Consider the following 12713-nt stretch of genomic DNA (forward strand, 5'->3'; position numbering starts at 1 on the left):
TACCCTCAAAGTCAAGTAGTCAGTCTTGATATGGTTAATGTTTTCTCTGGCAGTTTGTGTGAAGGGACAGCAGAGAGTAATAGTCCAAAGACTAGACAAGCCTGTGTCAGTGTCCCTGCAACTTCTTGGATCTGAGTGCCTGTCAAGCAGCAAACTTCCTTAGACAGCAAATTTTATGATGAGCCACCTATCTCCCTAAGAAAGAAACCTCTCTCTGCCATCACTTGCAACTTCCTCTTGGTGCTGATACAGCCCAGGCCCAGCTGTGATGTCTCCTCAGCCAGAATTATTTCCCATCATCTGCTACAAAATAACTGAACTTAATCTGTAGTGGCAGATCTACAGGGGAGAAGGAACCTGACTCATGTTGCAAAAAGTCACAGGATTCCAGCTTTTCCCATCACAGGGCTCTCCATTTGCCAGTGCATCAAGGAAAAATTCTGGCTGCTCCTCTCTCTCCCTTTCAACTTTTTGCCTCTTCAGGGTCTCTGTGAACATGCTGTCAATTTTATGAACATGTTTTTTACCATTTTCGCTGATGCTGTGCAGACTGCTTACCTCCTCCCGCAGGTCCTACAAATCTGCCGCCAGTGCACACATCCTGCAGGCAAGGAGCTCATCGCCCCTGAGCCTAGTCCCAGGAAGAGGCCAGGTGCTCTCTATACCTTATCGCTCCTCAACTCTGCCTGAAAAAAGAGGCTTTTGCTGTACCTGGAGTAGCTGTTTTGGTCAGTGAAAGAACACCTGCCCTGCTTCATGTCACAGCCATAGCTGAGCCCTCACACAATGCCTTTGTCAAGAGTTTCCAGCTCACTCCCATGCACCCGTGCTCCAGGCTTGCCTTCTACAATGCGCTCTGTACCACTAGCTGAATGGATATTTGACACTCCCTTATCAGGTGTCAGCTGAAGGCAAGAGGTCAAAGCACAATGTTTTTCTGGAGTAGATGAAAGAGGTCATTCAAAACCGCTAGAATTTTTGAGAACTAAAAGCCTCTACTAGCTACCTTTCTGCAGCAGCAGCAGCATCCCTTCCCCTACACCTCCTCCCCGAGCTTCCTCGAAAAGCAGCTCACTATCTGCCTTGCCATCATACATGATTTTCTTTTTAGGTGAAATGTTTCTTTTGCCTAGGTTTTAGGGTCTAAATACAGATTTTCTGATCTTTGCTTCTGCTTACTTGAAAGGAAACCAACTGGGTGACAAAAACATCCACTATGAAATTTCAAGTACAGTTCATTTGCAGTTAATGTAAGCCCAGCAGGATTTTCACCAACAGATATTCATCCCACTGCATGTCCTTTTCATGTGGCTTTCACTACAAACTTGTATTTCCCAGGAGAAGAAATGTCTTTTTAAAATGGAATTAAAAGGCACTAAAAGTATAGAAGACAATTATGGCAATTATGTAGAAAATTAACAGTTAAAAGACACTAGAAAATGAACCTTGATTTTTTTTTTAGGTTGCACAGCTGTACTACTGAAGGAAAAATGAAGTGACAGATGTTTTCAACAAAACATAGGAACAACACAGCTCTTGGAGACTTTCACCAAAGAACCTCTAAACCCGTCCATATTCTTTGCTTCAGTGTTTCACTATCAGAAGAAAACTTAGAAACAGATTAAAGGGGTGTGGGGGAAGTGGGAAGGAGGCCTTAGAAATTTATCCTAAATTTCAAATTTCTTTCTAAGTACAAAGAGCTAATTCAATTTAAAAAGCACGTTTTTACGTATCCTCAATGACATGAAATGCGAGGCAGTAGTTCATTTCAGAAAAAACACTTCACAGAAATTAGTCTAATTATAAGTAAGCAAACCAGCATCAACAACCAAACAGGCAAAACTGAAGGGTCTCAATGGAAAAATTTTACATTCCACCAGAATGGACTTAAAACAAGAATAAATGCAACGAAAACTACACAGGCCTATTCAGAGACTGGAAAATAAATATAAGTAAATGAAGATGTATTTTTATACGATTTCATTAGGCAAAAAAGTTAAAAGTAAATTAGTCACTTTTAGCAGAAAGAATGCTTGAAATATTAGAACAGGGACAAAAATGTTAATTAATGTACTTCACAGAAAAGTGACTGTAGAGAGATTTAATCCAAGATTAAATAACTAAGTTGAGTATCTGGTACACAATACACCTTCAGAGATACTAAAAAATACTTTTATAAAGTCATACATGGATGGTCGAATTTGAGACTAGAGTCTGGAAACCCTGCCAGATGCATTAGGAAACTTCGATTTCCAAGGAATTCTATCCATTTCCTGAGAAAGAATGATGTTAAAAAAATAATTCATACTAAGTTGGGATAGACTCTGATATCAAATTGGTAAATAGATCTGATAAAATTAAGAAGATATAAGAAAATCAAATGTGTGATCATATTTTTTCACCAATGAGCTCTAGGCTTGATTTGGAAAAAAAAAATAAATGCACAGAATGTGTCAGGTAATATATCCCTTACCTGAGGATAGCTATAAGCTCTGGATCCTAAAGAAATTTTTCAAATGAAAGTTAAATTAAAGGTCAAATAGGTTTATTTTCGACTAATTTGAGACCACAAGCTGAAGTGGTCTTCTGGAGATAAAAATGTGCAACGTTTCACTAAACAGCATTCAAAACCTCATCAATAAAATAGTGCAGCATGGCATAATAGTCAATAATACATATTTTGGCACAAAAAGGGAACTAAAAAATAAAATAATGTTAGAGTAAGCTATTCTCTTTCAAGAGGAAACCTTATGAAATAGTATTAGGGGGATCATGTTGATAAACCACTTTTCAGAACAAAAATTTACTTAAAGTACAGTAGAAAAAATACCCTTTATACTCCACCATCATAATGTTTTGAAGTTGTTGAGTACATACAAAACATCAATGGAACTAATTTTCAGTAGTAAATTTACTAAAATTGTTCTTTTATGTATTAAACAAGTACTTATTCTCACCCATTCTGTGGTATTTTAGTAACAAAATCAGAAGTGCTTAGTCATGAGTATTCAGCATGACTTTTATATATTATTCTCTTTTTAATTTTTGGCCATTTAATAATGACTCCTGCAGAAAAGTTCATGGCCCATTCATTGTATGAAATACTTCATAGCAGAGGAAGAAGCAATATCACAAAAAAAAATTAATGGATACAATAAGAACAGCAAGTCTGAGGAGCTGAACAACAGTTTTAATTTTCAGTGTTCTCAATACAAATAAATGGGTTTTCAAAGCAGTAGCTAAATAATTTTAAATGATTTGATTTTCCCAATGTCTTGAACCAAGATTTTACAAGAAACCAAGCTTTCTAAACAACACATAGATTCATAGAATTGTTTAGATTGAAACAGACTTAAGATAACTGAGTGCAGCTGTAAACCTGATACTGCCAAGTCCATCACTAAACCATGCCCTTAAGTGAAGTGTTGCATTTACGGATCTTTTAAATACATCTAGGCATGATGACTCATGATAACTCTAACCGCTTCCCTGGGCAGCCTGTTCTAATGCTTGACAACCCTTTCAGTGAAGATTTTTTCCCTAATATCTAAGCTCCCTTGGTGCAACCTGAGGTCGTTTTCCTATCACTTGTCACTTGGGAGAAGAGACCGACACCCACTGCACTGTGGGTCTGTGTGAAAGGGGGTACTAGCAAACTTCATCCCTGTAATAACTCATTCCATTACTTATCAGAGAATGAAAATATGTAAATTAAAAACTCCTGAAAAGGGTATTGTAAAAGTGGAAATCAAGTTCTCAAACTAGAAAAAATGTACCAAAACAAATTCTGAAAATTAAAGTGAGAAATAAGGCAAATAAAATGACTTGTCATCACTGTGAACCTAGCTGTACTTTCATCAGTGTGTCAGAATGGAATACTAAAGAAACAAGAAAAAGAAAAAAAGCAGAAAATTAACTTTATATTCTTACTTCATGGTTACTAAAGAGTGGTGTTTTTTTTAAACCTCCTTGTGGGTAACAACTGGGAAATTCTCTTCAGACTGCTGCATATCAAAGTATGTCGTACCTGGAATTAAAACTTTTCCTAGCTACAGGTGTTCCAGAATTTATATTCTATACTGAAATTTGTTGACTCAGGTATGATTTACCATTCTATTTGATATTTATAGGTTAGTACACACAAAATCTGGTCTGTATTGCTACTTGGGTATTTCCATTATTGATATCTGATAGAAAGTGAGGTATAGTCATTTATCAGCTGTATGATTTACTCTAAAACATAAAATAGCAGTGTCTTCTATGTGTTTTCTAAATAATAGCATGCATAAAGAGCCACCACTGGATCAATTTCTAAATCATGGAATACTGCAATGGTCACAACCTTCTTAAAAACCTGGGGCTTTTAAGCTGCATAATAAATTCAGAACATGAGGAGATAAGGGTTCAGAAAGCACTCTCTACACACAACTTCAAAAACCACACCATGTATCTCCCTCTCACCTAGACCCATTGTAACAGCTGATGACGAGGACAGGTGAAACAGACACTCCTACTACAACATTATGTAGTTTTGATTGGGTGAGGGCTAAAGCACTGCTAGGTAGAAACCATCTCCCATCATACATCAAATTGTGGTGTAAAGTGTTTGGTTACCAATACTTTCACATTTCCTCTCTTGTGTATTCTCATATGGCCACTGCTGTCTAGGAATACAGACTATGTATATCGGGCCGCACAGTGTATTTCCTAATAATTGTTTAGTAGTAACAAATATATTTACACTCTATCAATGCTATGTGGAATCTACCTGGATTCTATCCACCTTTCTCAATACTTCATAGTCACACTTTTTTGAGCGGAGTTACCCAAGCAGTTCAGTGTTAATACCTGTGGAGTATCTGACTTTTAAAAGCTGACCTGTTGCTAAACATGCATTTATAAATATAGAACATATAAATATATATCAATTATAAATATACCAAAAGTATATCATTTTTACTGTTTGTATTTTAGAATAAGCTTGAAGAATGTACTTTTATGTGAAAGCATATTCATTGCTCTCATAGATATTGGCTCATAATACCTTTGCTCAGCATACTTGGCAACTACTGCAAGCATCCTTTTGCTGAAAAATTGTTTGATGTCAGTCAGAACATAATATGTAGATACCAGTTCCTTGTCTGGCACATAAACAGCAGAATTTTTGTACATGGTTAGGTGCCTCTAGTGCAGTACTCATCTAATTAATGGACGCAAACAGTTGGATATACCCACGTCCTGTTTTCTTGAAACACAAAAGTGGAAAGACATAAAAAATAAGAATCACACATTTAGCATTTACTGCTTTTATAAAATGTATGTGAGTACATATTTTAGTTACAGCACATAATACAGTTATACAATGTACATATTAACAATTTGAAAAATAATTCTAATTATTGCAATGTATGCACTGTGTTTCTGCATCATAGCTTACTAGTTATTTATTTTTTTTTTAATCTGCAATAATTCATTATTATACTGAAAAATTCTTAGTATCTTAAGATATACTTAGGTATTTAAGAATACCAAGAAAGAGGTACTTTTTTATATGTTCTGATACCTACATATAATTCAAAGTGGGAATTTTCCTGCTAATTCCACCCTCAAACTTATAATTTCCTGTTGAGTTCAAATGTATCTTTTGCAAAAACATTTAAGGGACTTTTTGCATTCCCATTCTCTAAAGATAATGGAAGATTTGGAGCTGCCATTAAGAAAAAAAAAGGTTCTTCCTTCATTTTGGCATAGTTTATTAAATAAATCTTCTGATGCTGACTTCTATTCATACTAGAATAAATCTAGAGATACTCCAATTAAGTTGATCGAAATTAGACTAAATTTGTGAAGGGATGACAAATTGTCTCTCACTTTTAACATCTCTTAACAGTAAAAGGTCTTTGTCTCCTACCTATTGAATGTTTCCAATGAAGTTTAAAACAGGTCTATCTCCACCAGCTTTAGTGTGGTTGTCTGAAGAAAAGTTAACCTAACTCAATTCAATGTGGGATTAAACATCAAGTGAAGAGTAAGGATGTGAATAAAAGTTTTGATGGATGAAACTGGAATGGGGAACAATTAAGGTAGCACGTAGTTGAGCATTTCTTTCTTAAAAATGGCGTCGTGGTTTAAGCTCAGGCTGTAAATCAGCCACGCAGCCCTCTCACTCATTCCTGGAGGGACGGGGAGGAGAATTGAAAGAATGTAACTCCTGCGGGTTGAGATAAGAACAGTCCAGTAACTAAGGTGTAACACAAATCACTACTGCTACCACCAATAATAATAATGATAAGGGAAATAACAAGGGAAGAGAATACAATACCATCCATCGATACCCACCCCGACCGAGCAGTGAACCGGCGCTTCCAGGTAACTCTGTTACATCCTGGCCATGACGTGCTGTGGTATGGAATACATCTTTGGCCAGTTTGGGTCAGGTGTCCTGTCTCTGCTTCCTCCCGGCTTCCCCTCCTTCCTGGCAGAGCATGAGACCCAGAAAGTCCTTGGTCAGACTAAACATTTGAGCAGTAACTAAAAACATTGGTGTTATGAGCGCTGTTCCCAGGCCGAAAGTCAAAAACACAGCGCTGCACCAGCTACTAAGAAGGAGAAAAAATGACTGCTACTGCTGAACCCAGGACAAATGGGTAGGAAGAGGAAGCACAAGTAACCCCATCCATCCAGAATTATTTAACCAAACATGAAGCTTTCAATTCTGACCTTACAGTAAGGTCACTTTTCATTTGACAAAAATACAACTGCACAGGGCCAAAGCCATTTTTTTCATCTTTATACTTTGACATACATGGCCTTTTCAGAACACTGTACAGAGTCATCACTATAATCCAAAAGATGACTTTACCCAACAGTTTTTATGACTCCTCAGGACATGGGATGACTAGTAGGTCCTAATATCTGAAATGTTATAGTTAAAATATATATTTAACCCTCCTAATAATTAAAAAAAACAAGTTTCCTTTTGTGGAAGAAATGGATTGAGTAATGTCATCATTTTTCATACAGCAGATATATAAAAAAGAATTTTCAACAACGGACAGCAGATATATATACATTGCTCCTTCTTTGCAGTAAGAGAGAAGAGCCTCTGTAAGAGAAGAATCCTGAAATATACCACAGAGCTTTGTCGTTTTATCCATCAGAGAAGAATTAATTCCCAGAGAAGTTTGCCAAGCTCTTACCAAAAATACCCATACAATTTATGCTTCAATCATGGCCAAATGCTTTCAATTACATGAGGACTAACTGGAATCTCGGCAACCTCTCCAGTAGACTATTTCAATTTCATTCCTTTTATGGCAGTACATGACAGGTAGTTGTTGAAACTGATCTCTTTTATGAGGCTCATAACATACTCTTCAAATTCCTGTGCAACTTCAGATTTTCTTCTTTTATCAACAGTCTTAAGAAAGGTTAATAACATCAGCAATATAGTTTTGGTTAAATTAGTACTATTTAAATAAATGGTTTTCACTAAATTTGGATTGAGTCTTAAATTAACAATTAGCAAGGACAGATTCTGTCTGCCGTTTATGCTTATTTTCTTACATGGGCAGTGATTCCAATGATTTTTTTAGAAACTTCTAAAGAAACAAGATGGAACTTCACTGTAAATAAGTCTGGCAGAATCTTATCCCCAAAACTCTAGAAAACTGCGTTTCTAAATGATCAGAACCTCCCAAGATCTATCCATAAAAAGAGTATATTCTGTCTTGCTATCCAAATAAAATATTTTGAAGTGATCAGTTCAGATTCAGTTTTTCAGTGATTTTTTTCAATGCTTTCCCACTAGGTTAGTCTTTATTTCGTTTAGAAATTTTGAATAAAGACTTTACACGAATGTTATTTTCATTAGAGGAGTCTCTTGTCATCATCTGTAGTACTTTATTTGCTAAATTATCTGGTGTTATCACTTGGACTGCTAGGTGCTTCTGATAACATACTTCAAGTGTAGTTTGGATTTTTCTACACTATAGCTGCAGTCACTACAGAGGTAGTGACTGCATATTAAAATTCTTTAAAAATATACAGGCATGTATATGTACATTTGGAAGTGCGTATGCTCACACTTCCAAATAAAATATGTTGGTTTATAAAACCTTGTTTAATATCTTCACAGGTTGAGTCAATGTAATTTTGTTTAACTGCACTGTCTTCTGAAAAGCAGAATCCTCATCACTACTAATTGGAAGCAAGCTAGTAGTCAATTCTCCTTTGAACTCTCTTTCAAACTGCTTCAAAAATTGCCAAACTTTGACACTTGTGCTGATTTTTTCATGACTGATGTTGCCTTACAGAGTGTGTTTTGGGAAAGCCGCAATTAAAATTGCTCATCTTTGATATAGTCAATGAAAGAAAAAAATGCATTGTGTGGCCAATGTAATAAAGTTGGTAACCTTTTCTTCGTGTAACTGCAAAGCCTTCAACTTTGGAGCAGAAAGTTGACATTTTGCATGGTAGCTTCTGTATAAAATATTTTCCTGCTTTCATCTTAATGAACTTGACCAAATTACAGCCAAATTATAGGAACTCAAAATATTAAAGATTGCACAGTCATGAGTTTTTTAATTGATTTTACCTGCTGATGTGCCTACAAAATCGTTCAGCATATCAAAGCTTCTCACAGATCATGGCAGTCACTAGTGATTTGCTAAACTGTGCCTCCAATATTTTCCAAAAAGCAATTGGGTATGCTCCAGTCCTAAGTTGAAAGTGTTAAGAGGTATTTAAATGCCCTGGGTTGGAAAAATGCACAAATTAGCCTGATTAACGATACAAAGAAAACTTCATAGTGATACAGAGGAGACAAAAAGACAAGAAGAAGACAAAATTTTAGACTTGAATCAGCTGTGAGAATGTGAGAATGAGATATGAGATCTGTTAAAGCAAAAGGTAGGATTAGGAAAAAAAGAGGGACATGCTGTCGTGGTTTAAAACCAGGCAGAGGGCTCATTCACTCACTTCCCCCCTTCTTTCCCTCCCCCTACTCCCAGAGGGATGGAGAGGAGAATCGAAAAGAATGCAACTCCCACAGGTTGAGATAAGAAGAGTTTAGCAACTAAGGTATAACACAGATCACTACTGCTACCACCAATAATAACAATGATAAAGGAAATAGCAAGGGAAGAGAATACAACACCTCACCACCAGCCGACCAATAACTCGCCCCCCCAGCCCGACCAAGCTCTGACCAATACCTCATCCAACCCTGCCGTCTCCCAGCCCTTCCGGCTAACTCCCAGTTACTTCCTGGCCATGACGTGCTGTGGTATGGAATACCTCTTTGGTCAGTTTGGGTCAGGTGTCCTGTCTCTGCTTCCTCCTGGCTTCCCCTCCTCCCTGGCACAGCATGAGGTTCACAAAGTCCTTGGCCAAACCAAAACATCGCTATCAGCTCTGTTCCCAGGCCGAAAGTCAAAACACTGCACTGCACCAGCTACCAAGAAAGAGAAACATGACGGCTACTGCTGAACCCAGGATATTATCCACCCCTTATTCCATACCATTCACGTCATGCTCAGATCCCACATTTTCAGTATACCATCACTCTTATCTAAGTGCATGGACCAGTCCCTATAAAGCTGCTGCGTCCATCTGGTCCATGATGCCAGGCTCCATCTCTTGTAACAGTCTTCCAGAGCAGGAGAGACTGTGTGCAGTGTTCACACTCGTGAATAATCTGGGCAATAGTGTCCATTGTTAAGTCCACCCCTTGATCATGAGTCCATCTCTATGTTGCATCTCTGCTCTGATGGCCTGAAGTGCCATGGGCCCACCAGGCTCAAAATAATTCACTGTCCCCTTCAGCAGTTTCTGCAGCTTGTTGCTGGGTACTCCATACAGCTGCCTTCCATCTCCGATGCTTCCAAAGCACTGGAGGGGCCCAGTGGACTAGATACTTGCCCATGCTGTCCCGCACACCCTACCACTCATGACTGTCCAGCTTTGGGGAAAAACTCTTGGTCCTCCTATATCCTCGTCTACCCCCAGACAAGACCCAAACCTGACTCTGCTTAACTTTTGAGATCAGACAAAATGGTCGTGGGTAGAACACATTCTGTGTGTGTGTGCCAACATGGTGATCCCTATTACAATCAGCAGGCAGGTCCCAAGGATACCCAAAGGCCATTCAAAACCCTCAGAACTCTCAGTTGATGCTGCTGTACTTGTCACTGGGGCTGGTGTAGCTGCTGTGCTTGCCGGCTCTCCCACTGCCAGCTTCTCTTTTCCTGAGTCCAGCTCTTCCTCCTCTGCCTTGCTGGGAAATGCTGCGTGGTCTCCTGCATCCTCCTGGGGCTCGGCGGGCGGCTGCCGGGGAATGCTCTCGGCCATCTCAGGGCTGGGCTCGGCCGCGGGACCCGGCTCCTCCGCGGGGCTCGGCTCCTCCGCGGGGCTCGGCTCCTCCGCGGGGCTCGGCTCCTCCGCGGGACTCGGCTCCTCTGCCGGGCTCGGCTCCTCCGCCGCCTTCTCCCGCTGCTCGGCAGCCCCTTCCTTCTGCTCCTCGGCCGCCCCGACCTCCTCCACCGGCAGCCGTCCCCTCGCAGCCTCCGGCCCCGCTCCCGCTGCCGCTTGGTCCCCGGGGCCGCTCTCCCGGGCCGCTTCAGCAGCCGCCGCCTCCCGGGGCCGCGCCCCCTCGGCTCCCCACAGCCTCACGAAGATGGAGGCGAGGGCGAGGGCCAGGACGGTGAAGAGCAGCCGGACGGCCAGGTACAAGTCCACGGCCACGTCCGTCCCGCCCTGCTGCTGGAGCCCGCCCGTATTACAAGCCAATGCCATAAAGCACAGTGAGACAAGAACCTTAGCCCAAGCCCCACACTTGATAAACACTAACACAGCAAATACCCGCTCTAAGTAAGTTACAACATTCTGAAGCTGTGAGATCAACAAGAACAACTCTGAGAGCCAATAAATCAGCATTGTGACGAGTAACTATTAATCCAGTCAGATCTGTTGTTATCTCAACCCCTTGTGCCCCACGTTGGGCGCCAAAAAGAACTGTCGTGGTTTAAACCCAGTCAGGTAACTCGTTCGCTCACTCCCCACCTTCTTTCCCTCCCCCTACTCCCAGAGGGACGGAGAGGAGAATCGAAAAGAATGCAACTCCCACAGGTTGAGATAAGAACAGTTTAGTAACTAAGGTAAAACACAAATCACGACTGCTACCACCAATAATAACAATGATAAAGGAAACAGCAAGGGAAGAGAATAAAACACCTCAGCACCAGCCGACCAATAACTTGCCCCCGCAGCCCGACCAAGCTCTGATCGATACCTCCTCCAAACCTGCAGTCTCCCAGCCCTTCCGGGTAACTCCCAGTTACATGCTGGGCATGACGTGCTGTGGTGTGGAATACCTCTTTGGTCAGTTTGGGTCAGGTGTCCTGTCTCTGCTTCCTCCTGGCTTCCCCTCCTCCCTGGCACAGCATGAGGCTCACAAAGTCCTTGACCAAACCAAAACATCGCTATCAGCTCTGTCCCCAGGCCGAAAGTCAAAACACTGCACTGCACCAGCAACCAAGAAAGAGAAACATGACTGCTACTGCTGAACCCAGGACACATGCTGAACAAGAAAACTGAAAAATGAGCTGCTGGGAGAAAGAGCATAGACTAGGAAAAGCACAAAGTAGTTCAGCATAGGACATACTCTAAGAATGCTTGGATGAGAAAGGACATGTGAATACAGGAATGCACTCACGGTAACACCTAAACTTCCAACTAAGATGTAGAAAGTGATCTTCTGTTAGTTCATAGAAGCTGTATGGATCTGAACACCTGTCTTTAAAGTCACAAATTGCTATTTATCTTCTATTGGCTTTTAAAGTTTGTTTTTTCAGTCTTTGAGAAAGATAAGAGGCCCTTTACCAGCAGGTTATCAGTTACATTAACAGTTTCAAATCATACAAGCTGGGAAGAAGTAAATACAGAATGGCTTCTGTCATGATTGGATCCACTATTTTCCATGATCATGAAGACATCCTTTAGCTAATTACAGAATCTCTTTGATTCGTTGCACTTTCCTGTATTTGTTATCCAACAGATATCCAGTTCATTGTAACCCCCTTGAGCAAATAATCTTGCCCTGAAATCTTTAATACTTGGGCCAGTATTTTCTTTTGCTTGTTTTCCTTTCTCTTCAGTCTTTAGGGTCTGTAACAGATGCTTATTATAGTTTCTTTTTCATCTTCACTATTATTCTGTCTGTATGTGGAATAATTTGCTGACGTTTCACACTTCTGGAACTTTTGAAGAATGGCTGAAAAACATTAGGAAGAGAGATAAAAAGTAGACATTAGCATCTGCACAATTAATGAAGGCTAGAAAAGACATACTAACTGCCCTGAAGAGAAAGAAAATACGATTTCTTCAGCTTAGAAAGCATCACTGGCATATTTTCCTCACCAGACATTTTCTCCTTACTCTTCAAAAAAAGCCTATTTTATGAAGTTTATTTTAAACATGATTCTTTTGTGTTTATTTTTATCAACTATTAAACAATATTAGCATGCCCATAGAAACAATTAAATTATGGAAATTAAATCTGTGAAATTGCAGACCTGTTGTCAATAAATGAAAAGTTCTCACAAGGTAATTAACTTGAATATACCAAAACTCACATGCAGCTTGAATAATTGTAATGATAAGACAAGGTTTTCTCTCCTGGGTCATCTTCAGTCCTTGGAAAAGAGCTTTCCTTA

Source organism: Pezoporus occidentalis, unplaced genomic scaffold (genome assembly GCF_034315485.1).
Source record: "Pezoporus occidentalis ecotype Australia unplaced genomic scaffold, CSIRO_AGI_Poc_V1 ctg203, whole genome shotgun sequence".
Taxonomy (NCBI): domain Eukaryota; kingdom Metazoa; phylum Chordata; class Aves; order Psittaciformes; family Psittacidae; genus Pezoporus; species Pezoporus occidentalis.